Consider the following 17,632-nt stretch of genomic DNA (forward strand, 5'->3'; position numbering starts at 1 on the left):
TTCGGTCAATAATTTAAGTCAGATGATTACAAAAAATGGATACAAGCTCCTTGGAGCGTCTTAGACAAAATATACACCATCCTTCATAAAAACTGTTAATGAATTTGCACCTTTCAATATCTTACAAAGTTAGCCTCTTTTTTCAAAGTCGTATGATTCAACATGATGAGGCGATTCTTCGGGTGAAATAAATATGACAAATTGATATATTGCTTCAAAGTAGTGTATAACTAGTTAAATAAAGTAAATTAATCTTACAAGACCAACAAGTTTGGCTAGAATTGATTGAAAATTGAGGCGGCGGATATGATGAAAATGGACATGAGAAAGATGATAAAACATAATGGAAATTTGCATAAACGGTGTAAAAGCAAATATGAATGATTATATGAGATGTGTATCGTAAAAGAATGATGATGAAGTAGTCATACATTGGAAAACCTTGCTAAATCGTGTTTTGGCCTGAATATCAAGTAAAAATCAGTTTGCAATGATATTTGAAAATTTAGAGGAAGAGTATGAGATTATGCTGCTCGATTAATAGTTTAACAAGCTATTAAGATTTCTAGAGAACCAGTTTTTCAATGGCTAAATTAATAATAAACAATTTGATGACTAACCAAGACCACTCTATTATCAATATTAATAAATTGAATTGAATGAATTGACCATTTAATGATAGAGTAGTTCATTTCGGAAACAATAGATGGCACTAGCTCATCGAAAAAATCTAAATGCAACTTAAACAGCTTTGCAATGTTACTTGAGTTTATGTAAATCAAAATCGACTCCAATTGATCATTTAATCTTGTTATTTGCCAAAGCAATCGGGAAAGTTTCAAATAATCAGTTAAACTTAATATATTTTGATCACTGATAATTTTAAAGTTCAATTAGTTGACCACACTCTAAAAATTCAAGATTATTCACACTAAATAGCAGTTAAATTAAACTGAAAAAATGTGAATTTAAATCCTTCAATTCATTTCGATGTAAAACTAAAAAATATAATCATATGAAAGTCTTGTAAAACTATTAGCAGCTAATCAAGAGCGAGGTTCAATCAATGAGGTTTGAGCAATCATGAGATCTTTCAACAATCTCTTGTTGAGTCCTTAACAAGAATTGCTGATTAAATTGAAAAAGGGTTACAACGATTCTTTTTTCTTCCAATGGCTTGAACTTGACTTTTGACGTGATGAGACTGTCTCAACCATTAATTGAGTTTAATCAAGTCAATGAACAGGAGGCCAAGTTTTCATTTCCTTTGATTGAAATTGATTCTTCAACCTTATCGCATCAATAATTCACTCAATTCCAAATTTGTAATCAACCTGAAAATGAGAGGCAAAATAAGAAAAAAAAGATGTTTAATAATCAGAAGTTGAATCAATGAATTTATCAGACAAAAACGTAACACATTAAATGCCTTGAAGCCAAGTTATCAAAAGCTTTACATTCAATCTGTAAACAATTTTTATTTCATTCATCTATTAATTTCAATCTCATCTCTATAGTAATCTAATTTATCAATGAAAGAAAATTCTAACTACCTTCAGAGATTGTTCAGCCCATCATCATCGTCCTACTCTCTTATTGACTTTACCCGCTTAAGGCCAAATTTACCTGAACTCCCCTTTACCCTCCTCCTTTTTTATCGAATAAACTCTCCTCAATGGTTTTGACTATGAATTTTTCCTTCAAATTTCAAACCAAATAGCTCTGTCAATTGATTCATGATTCAAAATTAGTCTAAACTCAATCGATAACTTATTCACAGGTTTGCATTATTAACTATAAATATGTGGCTTTTTCATGAATGAAGAAAGCCTGACAGAAACTAGTTTGGTAACCATGTTATTTACAAAATTAAAACACTAGACTAATGTTTAAAAATAATGAAAGTTGGATGATAAAAAATTGGTAATTTTTTTATCGCTGAAACTGAAGCAATTGGCTGAACATATAATTTGTCTAAGCTAAAATGATCATTAAAATCAAGTGATGGTTCATTAATTAATCAAGTAGGATAAATTTTGAAAATTGATCTTCATTTGCTTGGAAACATTATAACCTCTAAATCTGATCCAAGGGGTTAATAAGGTTCACATCTTCCGCCCTTTCCTTTTATATAAATCGGCCAAATTGAAGGTAAATTGCAGACAATAGGCTTACCAATATGTTTGATTTGATATTGTTGATTTGTAAATGTATATCTTGCAGTGGTCAACGTCGCGCGTCAACATTGACATATGTAGAGTGACCAAAAATCTTGAGAGAGTTATGCCTGTAAAGGAAGAAAGGTAAAGTATTAAAAAGATAAGAAGGAATCAGGAAGAGATTTTTGACAAACAAAAAAATAGAGAGAGAAATTTAACCAAAAAAATGTGTTGAACACGAATAAAATTGTAACAATTGTTTATGATTGGCAGGTATTGGTCAAAATGTAACTCCAATTTTTTGCTGTATATATTAGAAAGACTTGAGAAGCTGTTTTTTTTTGTTGTAAATTTGTATAAAAAGAGACTAGGGAAATAAGGAACCTCACTTGACCCTCAACTCTAAAAAAGTATTCTCTGTCCTTCACGGATAAAGTTTCTTATTTTAAATAAAACTGATGAGGAACCATCAATTGGATCCAAAAGAGAGAAACTGATTCCTCTTCTATTTTTCCCTTTTCTTCCTGATCTCAATAGAGTGGTCAATGTAAGTCAAAGTAAGTGGACAGCAAGACCAAGTATAACCAGGAAAATAAAGTAGACAAAAAAATATTCAAACCGATTTGCTACGATCGTATTGTAAATCAGCGTTTGATACTTTTTTGGCTTTACCAATTTGCATTTGATTTCTCATGGAAGCTCCCGTAGGTTGTTGACTACCTGTTTCTATATGACCTGTGACTGATATTTTTCTCTCTCTATTTCTGTCTCTTCTTTACCTCGTCTTTGCTCCTTCATTTAGTCCATGGTCCAGGGCCATTTTATCGATGATCCGTTGACATTTTGTCAAAAAAAGAGAGAATAGCAAAACCACCCTCATTCATCTTAACACTCCTATGGACATCCTTTCCAATCATCTCTTGATTCCTTCCCGATTCGAGTTACTTCCTTGTTCCTTGTTTTCTTGTCGATCCTTTTGTGACCTTGTAAGCTAAATTTGTCGTCAAACTGCACTTTTTATTTTATAACAATATAAACTTGTAATCTGATAATCAAAGCAACAAACTATATTTAACAATTGATAGTAACAGTATTTTTAAATCTCAAATTTTAAAATGGTGACACCTATTAACACCCATTGACACTATCATGACAAATTAATAAAATAGCCGAGAGCTTTTTGAGCCGAAAGGGTAAAATGAATGAAATTCAATGATTGAATTTCAATGAGTGAATTGTACACTTAGGAATTTTTATCAGCCTCTAAATGTATAATGAATTGTATAATACCCGACAAACGATCTTGAATGGTTATAGAAAGTATAAAAGCCAGCCATTCAGCCGTTTTGGTTTGTATTAGCAGTGTCTGTGCGCTTTTGATTAAAAGATCAACTTAAGAAGCTACATTCGGTTATCACTTTTTTAAATCAGTTTCTGTTTTTTTATACCTGTGATCACGAGGAACCATTTAACCTTTATAACCTCAAGTCAATTTATTCAATCGAATTACCTTGGAAGGTGAAAAGTTAACCGTGATTGATCCTCACGATTGATCAATGTAAATACAGTTTCTTCTTCCTATTCTTTGCCATTTTTCGCCACCATTTTTTTTCAAATCATCTTCACCATTGGTGTGAAGGTGAAGGTGTTGCTTGTTGCCTGTTAATAACATTTTTGCTTCTCTTCCTCAGGTTAACATTAACACGATTTAAGATTCAAAGGCAATTGTGTTAACAAGATCTTGTTCACCAATACATCTTATAGAAACCATCCAACATTGGTAAACGCAAAGATTCAATGAAATGTAACGGATCCCTGTCAACACCCATTCAATCTAACCTTTAACCTGTCAAATTGGTGTCAACATTTGACAAGATTATTCTTCTACAATTTTACCCACAACTAACCAACCTAATGTAATGTAACATGACTTTTTTGACTTCTGTGGTAGGTGGCTTACATCATTTTACCCATAATATTTACAATGAAATTTAACTAACTGTTTCTCTTCTTTTTTTTCTTATAGCATATGGACCTTCAATCAGATCAATCAACCGAGAATCTGATCAATCACATGAATTTTCCTACACATATTTTAAGTGACAATGACTGATATTTCCTTTTTCTTCATTTCGTTTCTTAGATACAAAAAGCTGATCAATCTCATCGTCATCTTCATCATTGGATTGCAGGAAATGTTTATTCAATTATCATTTCACCGACTTGATTGATAAATTATTGTCAAAATAAACCAGTCAATTACACAAGTAGATGAACCAAGAAGTCTTAAAAGGCCAATGGAAATAGTATAAATCGATTTAATCAAATTCAAAGCTTCCATTGTGAACCAGATTGGATTAACCTTTGAGACCACAAAATCAAGGAAATCCAAATTGACTCAATTTTGCTTTCGATACCGATTTCTGGACGATTAATCGGATTGCAAGAGATCAACTTTCCAAAGATTAGTTCATTAATCTTCAACATTACCCCTTTTATTTGATTTTATAATCCAATATAGATGTTAAATGTGATTAAAGTCTAAATCACAGTGTTCAATGATCAATGTATATCAAGAAGATATCTGAATACAATTTGAAATGCTTGTTGACCAGATAAGTTGATATTAGTAACAACATCGCATGCAACTAAGATACTAACATGAATTAGTATCAAAATGGGTCATCTTAAACTACTATAACATTATTAATAACATATAATGTATTTAAGACGAAGAATGAGATGAATCGATAAAGTTAATCGTGTTGATCAAATTGTAATCTAAAGAATTTTCGACAAGCATAACATTTAATTGTATTATTTACTATTATCATTGTTTAATCTGTTTCTTCTCTTTCATTTTCCTTCTCTCTTAAGCCTAAATCACAAATCAACCTTTAATCTTCTCAGGTAAATCCAATGATATTTCATTCATTTTTTTATCCCTTTCAAGATGTCAACATTGATCCTGATCAACATTGGTCAATATAATCAATTGATTGCTTGACCTGAATAGCCAAAGGAACTGCCAAAATATAAGCTAAAGATGATAATCAAAATTCAAATCCTCAAAATGAGCTCAACAAATGACCAGCGACAACAACAACAAAAAACAGCACCAACACCAACTATTTGTAATAATATTTTGATAATATAACTCGTAAAAAAAAGGTGAACCAACAAAAGGATAAAGTAAACAGTGAAAGGATAATCCTTTTTTTTGGGCAAAATGATGATGTTGATGATGAAAACAAATCTTAGGAAATAATCTTACAAACGGATTGCATACAGAATGATATGTAAACACAGAGAAACCAAACAATTTACCTTTCCATTTTTACTTTGTATTTGAGGATTATCTTACCTGTAAGTTTCATCTTATGTTGTTTAAAGAGTAAAAAGGAGGCAAAGAAGAAGAAGAAGAAAAAAATTGGAATTTAATTTCAACAAAATTGACCAGAAAAAAAAAGTCTTTCAAAAATATATGCAAACATTGGCAAACACAGTTAACTTATTACAATATTTAAGCGGATAAACCATTTTCATTACTGTCCAAATCAATCACAAGCCTAATATAAATGATAGTGATAATAGTAATAGTAACAAATTTCAAATAATGGACAATGAATAGCCATTTAGTACTCTTTAACATTAACCAACATCTAAGATGCCATTTCTCCGTCTCCTAACACTGACATTGTTTTTCAATGTAACCTTTTGTCACTCTTTATAACCATTTTATTGACAAAATATGTGAATCCAAATGACCCTAGTCAGGTCAAAGCTAGGGTCGAGTAGGAAAAAAGATACTGAGTAAACAAAAGTGCATTTTGTATAATGTTGAACATTGAAGGAAAAGGGTTAACATTTCATTCTGATTTCAATCCAAATGTTGAGCTAAAAGATGCCAAATGATGGCCAGAAGAAGAAGAAGATGAAAAAGACAAAAAGCTGGAAGATAAAGAGAGATGATCATTTAACTTAAATGGCCTATCACTTAATGGCTGGTTAATTTATTGTTGCAGAATCAAATGAATTGAATTAGCGTCAAAGTGACCAATAGCCATTGATAACCCGCAAGGAACAAGAGAAAACAATTTAACTTTTTCTCCTTTCTCCATCTTCTTCATCATCTTGCTCATCTTCATCTTTACCTTGAACAAAAAAGAGCCTCAGGGATTGTTAAACACCCACGATCAATGGAATTAACTGGGCTTAACCTTAGCTTACATTGCAATTAAACACTAACCTCGCACCAGGTAAACTTAAATTGCTATCTTCTCTCTCTCTTTACTGTCTGCCTTTTTGTCTGTCACATTCTTCATCATCCACCTTCTTCCTCTCTTCCTCTCTCATCATAAACTACTTTTACTGTCTTCTTCTACCCTTTCCTTTTACCTTTTCATCTCATCTTTTCATCGTCTTACCTTTTCATCTCTAACAAGCTACCAACCTTTCACCGTTCATGTTTTGTCTTCTTCATCATCTCTTTTAATCAATAAACCTTTCTCTTTCTCGGTGTAAGTAATAATTCATTTCAATTTAAAGTCGCCCACAAAATTTTGGATATCAAAAAAAAACTGCCCTTTGGGTGCTAAAGGCTTTATTATTCATAGCTTGAGATAATAATTGTTCAAGATTAATTCATTGACTTGAGCTTGGGTTTACACACATAAATCATACAAGTAAATGTGTTAGGAGTGATAAAAACATGTTCCGTTTAAATTTACAATTTAAACTAAATTGTCACTCACTCCTACAATTGTCCAAACCCCTTTTGTTGGTCACTGGTTATAATTTATCTGACAACATGAAGGCAAAAAAATAAGGTCACTCCATATTGACCAATGTTATGATTTATACTCATCTCAATTTCATTGAATCAACATTTCTCACAATCGATAACAATAACCAAAAGATGAATCAACTCTGACTGGCCAATATTTTATTAAATCACAAAACTATCCAATTTCCCAGCATTTACCTGAAAACAGTTTTACCGATAAATTGATAATCTTAATAATGGATAATAAATGCTAATCCAATAGACAACTGGAATCAACAATAGCAAGAAAGAAACATCAACAATACTAAAAACAATGAATAATAACAATGGTTAAACAGGGAATCAAACAATATTAAATGACCATTAAATGACATTAGTAAACCATGATTAGTTAATGGGTAAAATGTCACGAGCTTTAATCACAATTTAGCTCTAAAAAAGGACCAAAATTAGACTGAATTGAGATGTTTGTATGAAAAGTAAATGAAAAGAAGAAGAAAAAAATGTTCACTCAAAATGATGTTTTGTTTGAATGATTGAATGAATAAAACGTGATTAACAAAAAAGGTTGATTAAGTTAAAGGAGACAATAAAGTGTTCCTTCATCATTCATTGTTTGATCCTCATCAGTTAAACTTCCGGTCAATTCTCATTGTGTGGACCTTATTGTTATACAATTGTCCTTGGACAGTGAAAGCAAACCAAAGCAAATTAGTTAATCACGAAACGGAAATCTAACCTCTATAACTGGCCTATCTTATTAATTTAAATGAGATAATTTAAAGTTTCCTTTGGTTTCTTAACCACAATCAACGTGACTTGATTATCTTTAAACGTTGTTCACCTTAACCTGATCAGGATCAACTTTTCGGACAAACCAAGACTTGCACTTTTCCCAAACAGTCTAATAATAGGTTTTAATAGGTTTTGATGGTTAAACCATTAAATAAGGTTAGTCAAACAATGGCCATAAATTGACCTTCGCTTTGAATTGGTTATATCAGACTGAATCGAGTGTTTGCTTATTTAGAAATTCATTTTTCTCTTCCAATCCTTTTCTCTTCTTCTTCTTCTTCTCAAGTTGATATAACAGTCGTCCAGAATTGGGTTAATAAGTTTGTCAAAGAGTATCAAAGATGTACAATAATATTAATTGATTTAGCCTTTGGCCACAATTTAGAGGAAAGATGAGAAAGGTTGAAATTAGTTTGGTGTTAAGGGTAGACCAGGCGATGTGAGGTTTGCTGTTGATTTTGTTGGTAAATGGAGGATAAGGGAAAGATACGGAAACTTAGGAGATGGTTGAAGATGACATAAGGTCAGAGGATATACGGAATCCTTGTTATGGACAAGAAGATGTTATTATAAAACCATAGTCCACCCTCAAGTTGAGGTCATCATCATCATGTAACCCATCATTTCCTCTTTTCCCTTTCATCAAAACCATTATCTTACCTTTTTCCGTTTTACCCTTAAAGTCAATCATATTTCCGTTTCACAATAAACTTAACTTTCTCACAGTTTCACAGTTTAACCAAATCCCTTTCAAATTGTGGTCAATCAAATTACAACTTTAAACTAAATTGACTCAAACAATAAACCAAAGCCAATATCAGCTGAGATTCACTCATCACAGAGATAAACAACATTTCAGACTAAAGTCAACCCTTATTCACGATATTCAATGAAACAGACAGATCTCCATGAGAGTCTCAATATTAAAGATTCTGATAGCTTCATTTCAATTATGATTGCAGACAATGTTCATTGGAAATGAAACGATAATGTTAATGAATCTCTTTCAGGACAATATGAAAATCAATGAATTACAGAGAAGCACGTTTGCCATTTCGTATAAATGTTCATGAAATATCAATTGCTCAGTGACTATCGTTAGATTACAATAAAAGTCGATATGAATTAAGATGGCCAAATGATTAAAGTCAACCTCATCTGTTCAGCTTCCCAATTGAATCCAATGAAGCAGTTCAATTTGTTCAGGCCATTGTCGTATTTTTCATGAAATGTATCAATTTAAAGGAATTCCTTTTTTCCGTCGTTTATCAAATGAAATGCCAATTGACAATGAAAGCGGACTGTTAAACAATTTTATGGATCAACTTGATGTTAACAGTTTAACACAAACAATTGGTATCACTTTTATCATCAAATTACACTTGAATGTAACGTAATAAAGACACAATGGTCACAATTAACATTGGCTTTTTAGGTCAACCATTTCTGGTCATTCTCTTGTCCATAATCAACATATTGTCTACTTTTATTTTTGCCTTGTTTTCTTTTCTCTCTTCAAGGTTCTTCTTATTTAACCTTACCTGTGTCTGTTTGATTGAAGATTTTAAAATTACCTGGAACCATTTAACTTGTTATTTTCACCTTTAAGTTATCTCTCTCTCTATATTTATAACATACAACGATACAAAGAAATTAACCTTGATTGTTAAAACAAATTTATGTTGACAAGCTTGGCTTTTATCAAGCTTATGGTTGAGTCCAAAAACGGAATTGAAACTAAATTGTGAGTAAATAATTTAGTTTCAGCTTTAGCATACCTTTTGACTTGCTTCACCATAAGATAAGTTATCAGTTAAATTGGTCATAAATAACAATAATCATGGTTAATTAAAGACAAATAGAGTTATCATTGGAAACCTTTTTCTCAACTTTCCTTTCATCTCTTCAACTGACGATTCAAGTTTAAGGATCAACTTTATTGACAATTTAGGTAAAAATGGGTTCAAATGAACTATTAGTAAATCAAAAATGATTATTTTCATCAATTCAATTGTAACCATTACTATTTAATAATCATTGCTAGATTAACCCGTAATCATAAATAAAGACTCTGGACAATTCAAGTTTCCATTCATCAAAATACTTTCTCTAACCAAATAATAGTTACAAAATGAATCTCAAATCAACATATTGTTACAATTTATTAATTTACAGCTTTTTAATCCAGTCAAATGAAACAGCTTTTAGCAATTTAATCCTTTACGCTATTAACCATTAACAATCATTTTAAAGTGTTACAATTACGAGTGAACAAAAAATCTGGTTAAATTGATTTGAGTTAACATTTTTTTCCGATTCCTCAAAGTAATCATGATTAATGTTGAAGCTGATTAAACATCAATTTACAATCAATTTAAGATGAAACAATTTATTGTTGATAATCACAAATGATTGCTACAATTTTAGCTAATAAGCTTGATTATGACATTTAACTTTGATTCTGATAATTCATTTAATGATTCAAAATAATGGATTGAATGGCGAGAAGGAAAAATAAAACAGAAATGAAAAAAAGTGAAGCTGATCAAAATGATCTTAAAAAAAAGCTCTCGGCTAAATCCAAATATCTATGGATTCAATGTTTAACCATTATTAATATACAATTATATTTATTACATTTAGTGAACTCTATGTTATATTAAAATATGATAGTAAATAATGATTGCAATTGAATTAACAAAGCGTTAGTTAAATAATTAGTTTCTTTCATTTTCATTTTGATTGTTAAAACCACTCCTTACATCTATCATGTTACCTTGCGGCTGTTAAATACAACTTTGTTGTAATGCATTCTTACATTGAAATTATATGCTTTCCATGGTTAAAAAACTATCATCTTCATCATCATCATCATTTTAATCATCATTTTACCATTACGATCATCTTGACTAACCTTGATTTAATATCAAGATAAACACATTAATAGCTGTAAGCAAAATATCAACTAATCTATTTATTTAAATTATATCAAATCAAGAGCAAAATGTTGTTTCCAAATTTGTCAATATTTCATATTTTCCGCCATTTGGCTTGTTACCATTTTCATTGTGTTTGGAAATGTAATGAACCATTTATCGTAACTGCTAATCAATCAGTTTAATTATCACAAACTGATTAATTGGTAATTTTACCAATTGTAGGCGATTGTTTAACCATTCAACAAAACAATTAACCTTTTAAAGCCAATAACTGGTAAACAATTAGTATGAACTGTTCGGGAATCCTTCAATTATCTTTTTACTTTCGCCTTAACCAACATTTTGATGTACCTTTGCCATTTTTTTCTCGTACAATTTGTAATAACATATATTAATAGCTTGGGGTGTTTGCTATTATCATCATTATTATTGTTGATTGTTGATTGTTTTTGTATCTTCCACTTGTAAACGGAACTATTTGTTACTTTTTGGTTGTAACAATTTATCATTTAAGTATTGTTTTTAGTCCAGAAAAACATGTTTCTTTGGCTTTTTGTTTTGCTTCATCAACAATTACAGGTTAAACTTGAATCTGGGTCAGCCTACTGTTGGACCCAACAATTAGTGTTGTCTTGAGCTTGAGCTTAATGAGCCTTGCAGCTATACAAGAGTTAACATCCAACAAACAATCAAGCAATCATTGAAGAAGGTGGAAACATGTGAGTTGAGTTGCGTTGAAAGGAACCATCTTTAACTGGATACTTTGATTGACTTTTGGTTTTCATTTGCAAACCTTACAAATTGACCAATAACGAGAGTTCATTTTACCACTTTTGATATATTTTTATCAACAATTTTGTATTCTCTCATTAATTTTATATTTTTACTCATAATGGTGATGATATCAGTTGAGTTAACTAATCATTTGTTTGTTAACCTGAATCTTGAAAGTGATCTTGATTGTTTTGAGCTTCATTTAATGATCGCCTAGCCTCTCAAATGGTCAACATTCATCATAAGTTTCAGTTAACAATACAGGAAGAATCAGTTAGTCAATGAGAACAAAATGATTCAAGATGATCAACAAATGTTTTCACAATATTGATTGTGTTTAAAGTAAACTCAAAATTTAAACTAAATCGATGAAAATATATCAAAAGTGTTCAATCTTATTAGCAATTTGATGGACACTTTGTCTTCCGTCTTCATTTAAATGAGCAATCAGATAATTGTATCTCCAATTATACAACTTATTTCACTGAAACATAACAAATAATTATTGAGTGAAATTATGTTTGTCAATTGATCAAAGGCACTCCTTAAGATGGATTGGAACAAGTGAAAACCCTTTAAATATAATATCTTGTTTCCATTATTTCATTTTATAACAGGTCCGAGAATGTCGACAGTATTTGTTTGGAAGTCCAATTGTCCCATGAATACACCTGAATAATGGTTAAGAAGGTAATGAAGAAGAAGAAAAATAAGTTAATTTATCCGATGTAAGAATTTGAAAAAAATGCGAGATAAAAAGGCGAAGAAGGAGGAAGATAGAAGACAGCTTTCTTAAGGTAGAAGGGATTGGCTCTTTCTCTACTCTCTTTAAGGTAAAAAATATTAACCAAAGAGTCTAAGTGTTTTTCAAGTCAATGAATTAATGTGTGATGAGATAGAAAGGAAGAAGAAGGAGAATGAGAATGAGAGGGAGAAGAATGAGAAGATGTTGATGATAAAGATGATGAAGATGAGGATGAGAATGACGATGATGATGATCCTGAGTAAGAGGAATTGTGGTTTTGATAAAACCTGTCAAAAGAGATTGTTGATGTTGTTAGGAAACTGGGAAGGCCAATAGTCAATGTTTGTTGCTGCAACAGAGTTGCCAAGATGTTGATTGAGAAAAAAGATTGAAGAAGCACTGATTAAGTCAACTTGATTTAGCTATAAATTTAATTGTAAGTCAATGATAAGTTAACTGATAAACTGTCCAAAACAAAATGTCACCAAAACCATTACAATTGTACAGAGAAAATTAAAAAATGAAAATTTGAACCAAATTGAACGGAAAAAAATTATCTCTTACAAATTGAAGGCAACAATAATCACTATGGCAATTACCGCCGTCAACTGAAGCGCGATTTTTAAGAGATAAATAAATTTTGTTAGTTAATTGTTAAAATTGATTATTGTGAGTTAAATACTTGATTTTGGTGCATTTTAATGAAAAAAACCTTGATTAGTATTTCACAGCTTGAAATTGTGAACAGTTGTAACAGTCTGAATAAATTGCACATAAATAGCCTTACAATGTTATTAAGATGTCACCATTTATTTTATTTTTTTTATACTTTCCTCTGTTTTACTTGTTGATTAACTAACTAATTAACTTGATATATATTAGTTAATTTAAAAGTAATTGTAAATATCAAATTAAGTTGATGATTGTTGCTGTTGTCAACATTTTTCGTTGTGGTTGCTTATTTGCCGTAAATTATGACTTTAATGAAATGAAATGAAAAAAAATAAAATGAATTGCTAATCAAATGAAAGTTTGCATGTTAACTAACCATCATCATCAGGATTGTCATTAAAAGAGAGTCTGAAAATTGAAGATTGCCTGGTTAATTAATTGAATGAACCGCAATTGTGAGCAATCAAAAGTGTAAGGATAAATGGTTAACTGACAAAAAAACTGAAACAAAAATAAGATGAATGAAAATTGTTTCACTCAATGTGAATCAACCTGTTGATTATATCATGATGTTGACCATAATTTTCCTGATGAATTTCCATGATTAACTTGATGACGGTGAAAGTGAAAGGATAATTAGATTGTTGATAATCATTAAGGATTAAATTGTTGACATGAAAACAGTTTATTTATGGACTTTTGTGAGTTACATGCAAAAACTGACTGTATTGCTTCATGTTTATCAATTGGGTTAACAGACAATCTGATGATAACAATATACTGTAATTAAATTGTTGACCTCAACTGGCCAATTAATTAACCAACTAAACATTTACATTAAAAACTGTTTAACCAAACAATATGCTTTTCAATGTTTCAATGTGTGTTTGACTTTAATTTTGCCGTTTTTTTGTTCATTGTTTCACTTTATTCTCAATTTTAATTGCTATTAACATTCAATCTTTTTAGCTCAACCATTACATTGTTTAATAACTGATAATCAATGTAAGATGAACAATTTAATTGCTCCATTCAACATGAATGATCAACTGAAAGGCCTTTAGGCTGACTTTTCACATCCAAATTCACAGTTAACCTGTTAACTTGTTCAATAAGGTCAAACTGTTTAACAACTGTAAATCAGAGCAATACAAATGTTAATCTTTCATTAATATGAATTAAAATTGATTTACTATTCAATGGCAACATCTTTAAATTGTCACACATAAAATTAAAATAAATATCAATACTAATGGTTGCGCTTGAAACGGGCAAAAAAGGTAATGGTTTTGTTGTTGTCTTGGACAGTTACATTTGCAATTGTAAATACAATTATACAGAATATTCAATGGATGATGTTGATTGAAATTAACAATAAATACCCGGATAGGAAATCAACAATCAATAATAAACCCGTATAATTAAATCATTTGCAAACTGATCATAAGGTTAAATAGTTAAATTCCCATAGACTGTCAGCTTTCAGTGATTGTATGTTTAAATTGCTCAAATCACGATGATAACGTCTGTTTAAATTAAATGCTGGTTAAGATTGACTAAATAACCAATAAGTTGGTTATTCATCATTATCATGTACTTCATCCTCCCTCTTACCTCCCATTCAAATGCTCATCAACTAACGTTTTTCACTTGTTGTTGGAAGAGGAAAGTAAGAGAAAAAGAGAGAAGAAAAAACTTCATTTACAAACTCAATGTAACCTGTAATTTGAAAGTAAACCTTTTTCGCGTTTTCACATTGAAACAAGATGAGAAACAAGCAAAATGTTTCCCTTTTGGCCCTCACACAACATTTCAAGGCTTTCAACCTTCAACCTTTACCTTTTTACCTTTACTTACCTCTCTCTCCAACTAGGTTAACCTTTTATCTTTTCAGTTTTACTTGATTTTTCTTTCGTTTTTTTTTGCTTTCATGAATCTTTACTTGTGGAGCTTGACAATAATAACCTTTGTGTGTCCAACTTGCATCCAACAAACCTTTTCTCTTCAAGTCCATCTTTATATCCCTTTTATATTGGCCGGTTTTATTTACCTTTTTAACCTGGTTAACTTTGTTAGTATCTTTATCCATTATTAATGGTCACAGATGAAGGTTAAAACTGTTTGTAATAATTTATTTAACCAAATCTATTTAACTCTTTAAACATATTTAACCATAACGATAACCATACATTCAATCCAACTATTCAGACCAATTGTTTGCCAGTCAATTTCATTCACCTCGATTGGTAGCATATTCAACAGCAAATGTATACATAAGCATAAACGTCTTGAATCATTTTCCCAATAATTAGCCAAAAATTTGACCGCTTTCACTGAATTCCAGCAAATTCTCAAAGCTATTCCAAGATTCACTTTATATGCATGGAAATTAAATTGACCATTCATTTGTTAACCTTGATTCCATTTGTTGATGGTTAATCAATTATATCAGGAAATATCAATATTGATGAATAACGCTTCAATTTTCTTTCAACTTGTTCATGCCATTCTTGAGAAATTGTTCAAACTTGTGAAGATTAACTGTGAATAAAGAAAATAAAAGAGTAATTAGCTCTGATTCAGTTCATGATAAGACTTAATTTGATGTCTTTTTTAAAAATGTAAAAGCAAGGCTCTGTATTTGTAAAATCAAAATCACATTTGAATAGAAATTGAAAGCTCAATAGAAAAGGAAATAATCGCAGTCTTAATTATTATTGAATAGCTGATGAAGATAATGATAATCAAATGGCGATAATACTCTATAATGATTGAAAGATTTGACAATAAAGAGTGCCAATACAAGATTAACTTAATCATTGGAAAGGAATCTGTCAGTAATATGAATAGAGATTGAATAGTTCTTAACGGGTTGAAAGATGCGATTTAAATAGAGTAAGATAAATGCTTTTGATTTTAACAAAATAGCTATCAATTGACTTATTGCTTTATCAATTGATTGCAATAATATCATATTTTTTCATATTTTTCAACAGAAAAGCTATTTTTACGGATCAACAGTTTTCATAACAAAAAAAAAACAGAGAAAGAGATATGAATAAATAAATAGTACCTATCAATTCATTTGAAGGCGTTTTCAAGGGTTAGTTTTTTTTGTTAAGTTCAAGGTTTTAAGGTCAAAGGTGTTCAGAGTTGATTGTCAGTTAACCCATCAAAAATATGAAAGGTGAAAATGTCTTTTCTGTAAACCTTTGAGTTAATCTCTTCAAGACATCTTAAAGTCTTAATCTGAAAATAATATGGTTCTGAACATGTTAGATTGACATTGAAATTTGCAGTTTTGATGTGAAGTAATGAACAACCAATGTATGTATACAAAGCATATGTGTGGAGTTAACCCTTGGCTATTCAGGAAAAGGTATAAAATTGATTTCAATTGATTTTGATATTTCATCTGGCAAAAAAATGGTTCCAAGAGGCTAAAGGTAAAATATATGTTTCGGGGGAAAAGTAAAAGCAACAAGAAAATTAGAAAGTGTCCTCAAGACATGATCGTCTATCATTCATAATGATCATCAATATCATGTTGATCATCATTTATCATCTCACTCTTTTCAACATTGTCGCCGGCTTTGTTTTTAACAAAGTTAAGTCAAAGCTAATTAGTTATGTCTCAAGTGCAACAAAAAACCGATGTCTTCAACATCTTCTTATGTATTTATTTATACACACATATATAGACATAAGAAATGTCTTACCTGAACAAAATTATGGTAAAGCTTGAGACAACACACTGTGACACTCTGTAAGTTACAGGGTAAGAAAGATCGTCCATAGATTGCCCCTAGGCCTTAATCAAGGCCCTCTCTTCGTGGTTGAATTAACCCGAAAAAGGAGAATGAGAAGAAAGTGTGTCCTTCTCAATTTTTACTCTCTTCATCATCTTTCTTCTGATCTTCTCAGTCTTTTTAGCCTGCTTGGTCCTTTTGGTCTTCTCTTTCCATCTCCATCTTTCTCTTCGCCTTGTGTGTGTCTTGGCAACTCTAATTAACTAACCATTAAGAAACAACCTTTTCCTTATCCAGTTTTAATCCATTTAACTTGATATTAAACTTGTTAAACTCGTCACTCACTTGGAATCAACTGGAGGGTGATGATCATCATCAAGTTGAGGCCCAAAGAAACGAAAGAAAGAGAGCTAAACATAAAAAGGGAAGAACCAGTTTGTTAAATGTATTACTGTATTATGATTATCACTATTCAAATTAGTACATATACATGCATATATTTGATAATAGCTATGTCCATAAATATTGGTATGGTGTTAATTTCACTAATCACTTATTAACCCAGCTAAATAAAGTAGAGAGAAAAAGAAATGTACTTACCTTCAATACAAGATCACCTAACCAAATCCTTTTCCATGTTATTTAATCACGCATAATGAGCATAAAAAAAGGGAAAAATCAATTGAATCATTAATTTTAAATACTAATCCATTTGATGATTGAAATGGTAAAAAAAAGACTAAAAACAAGAGCAACATGAAAAACCGCCAACAACCACCATAGTAACCACAACAACTGCTTAATAATGCCAATGTGTTCACTTTCGATTACCGCCATTTTCAAATCAAATTAATCAATTTGCTGTTTTGTAATTTATGCCATGTTAACACGCTTGCTGTTAACATTGATTAACCTTGAGTAAGTAATTAAACTTAATTGATTAAACAAGTTCCCTTAAATTTACAGTCGTTAACATAACAAGTTAACATCATTTTTATAAATACATTTTAGAT

General features: G+C 30.6%; 4 long non-coding RNA genes across 4 annotated transcripts; 2 read left to right on the forward strand and 2 right to left on the reverse strand.

Moving 5' to 3' along the window:
• Positions 1-207: 207 nt before the first annotated feature.
• LOC149094074 (uncharacterized) lies at positions 208-3,079 on the reverse strand. The gene is made up of 3 exons (XR_016199151.1): positions 2,939-3,079; positions 2,176-2,287; positions 208-1,334 (listed from the first exon to the last, which is right to left on the reverse strand). It is a non-coding gene; the product is annotated as an uncharacterized LOC149094074 (long non-coding RNA).
• On the forward strand, positions 2,557-3,350 carry LOC149094075 (uncharacterized). The gene is made up of 2 exons (XR_016199152.1): positions 2,557-2,867; positions 2,962-3,350. It is a non-coding gene; the product is annotated as an uncharacterized LOC149094075 (long non-coding RNA).
• A 7-nt stretch (positions 3,351-3,357) lies between these two features.
• On the forward strand, positions 3,358-5,000 carry LOC107371871 (uncharacterized). The gene is made up of 3 exons (XR_001570912.3): positions 3,358-3,717; positions 3,851-4,106; positions 4,186-5,000. It is a non-coding gene; the product is annotated as an uncharacterized LOC107371871 (long non-coding RNA).
• A 5,688-nt stretch (positions 5,001-10,688) lies between these two features.
• LOC107371806 (uncharacterized) lies at positions 10,689-17,607 on the reverse strand. Its single transcript, XR_016199135.1, has 5 exons — positions 17,220-17,607; positions 16,590-17,029; positions 14,728-15,411; positions 12,026-12,124; positions 10,689-11,472 (listed from the first exon to the last, which is right to left on the reverse strand). It is a non-coding gene; the product is annotated as an uncharacterized LOC107371806 (long non-coding RNA).
• Between the last annotated feature and the right edge of the window lie 25 nt (positions 17,608-17,632).

Source organism: Tetranychus urticae, chromosome 2 (assembly GCF_039701765.1).
Source record: "Tetranychus urticae isolate SD_2017Ah chromosome 2, NJAU_TeUrti_SD_1.0, whole genome shotgun sequence".
In the NCBI taxonomy this organism is placed as follows: Eukaryota; Metazoa; Arthropoda; class Arachnida; order Trombidiformes; family Tetranychidae; genus Tetranychus; species Tetranychus urticae.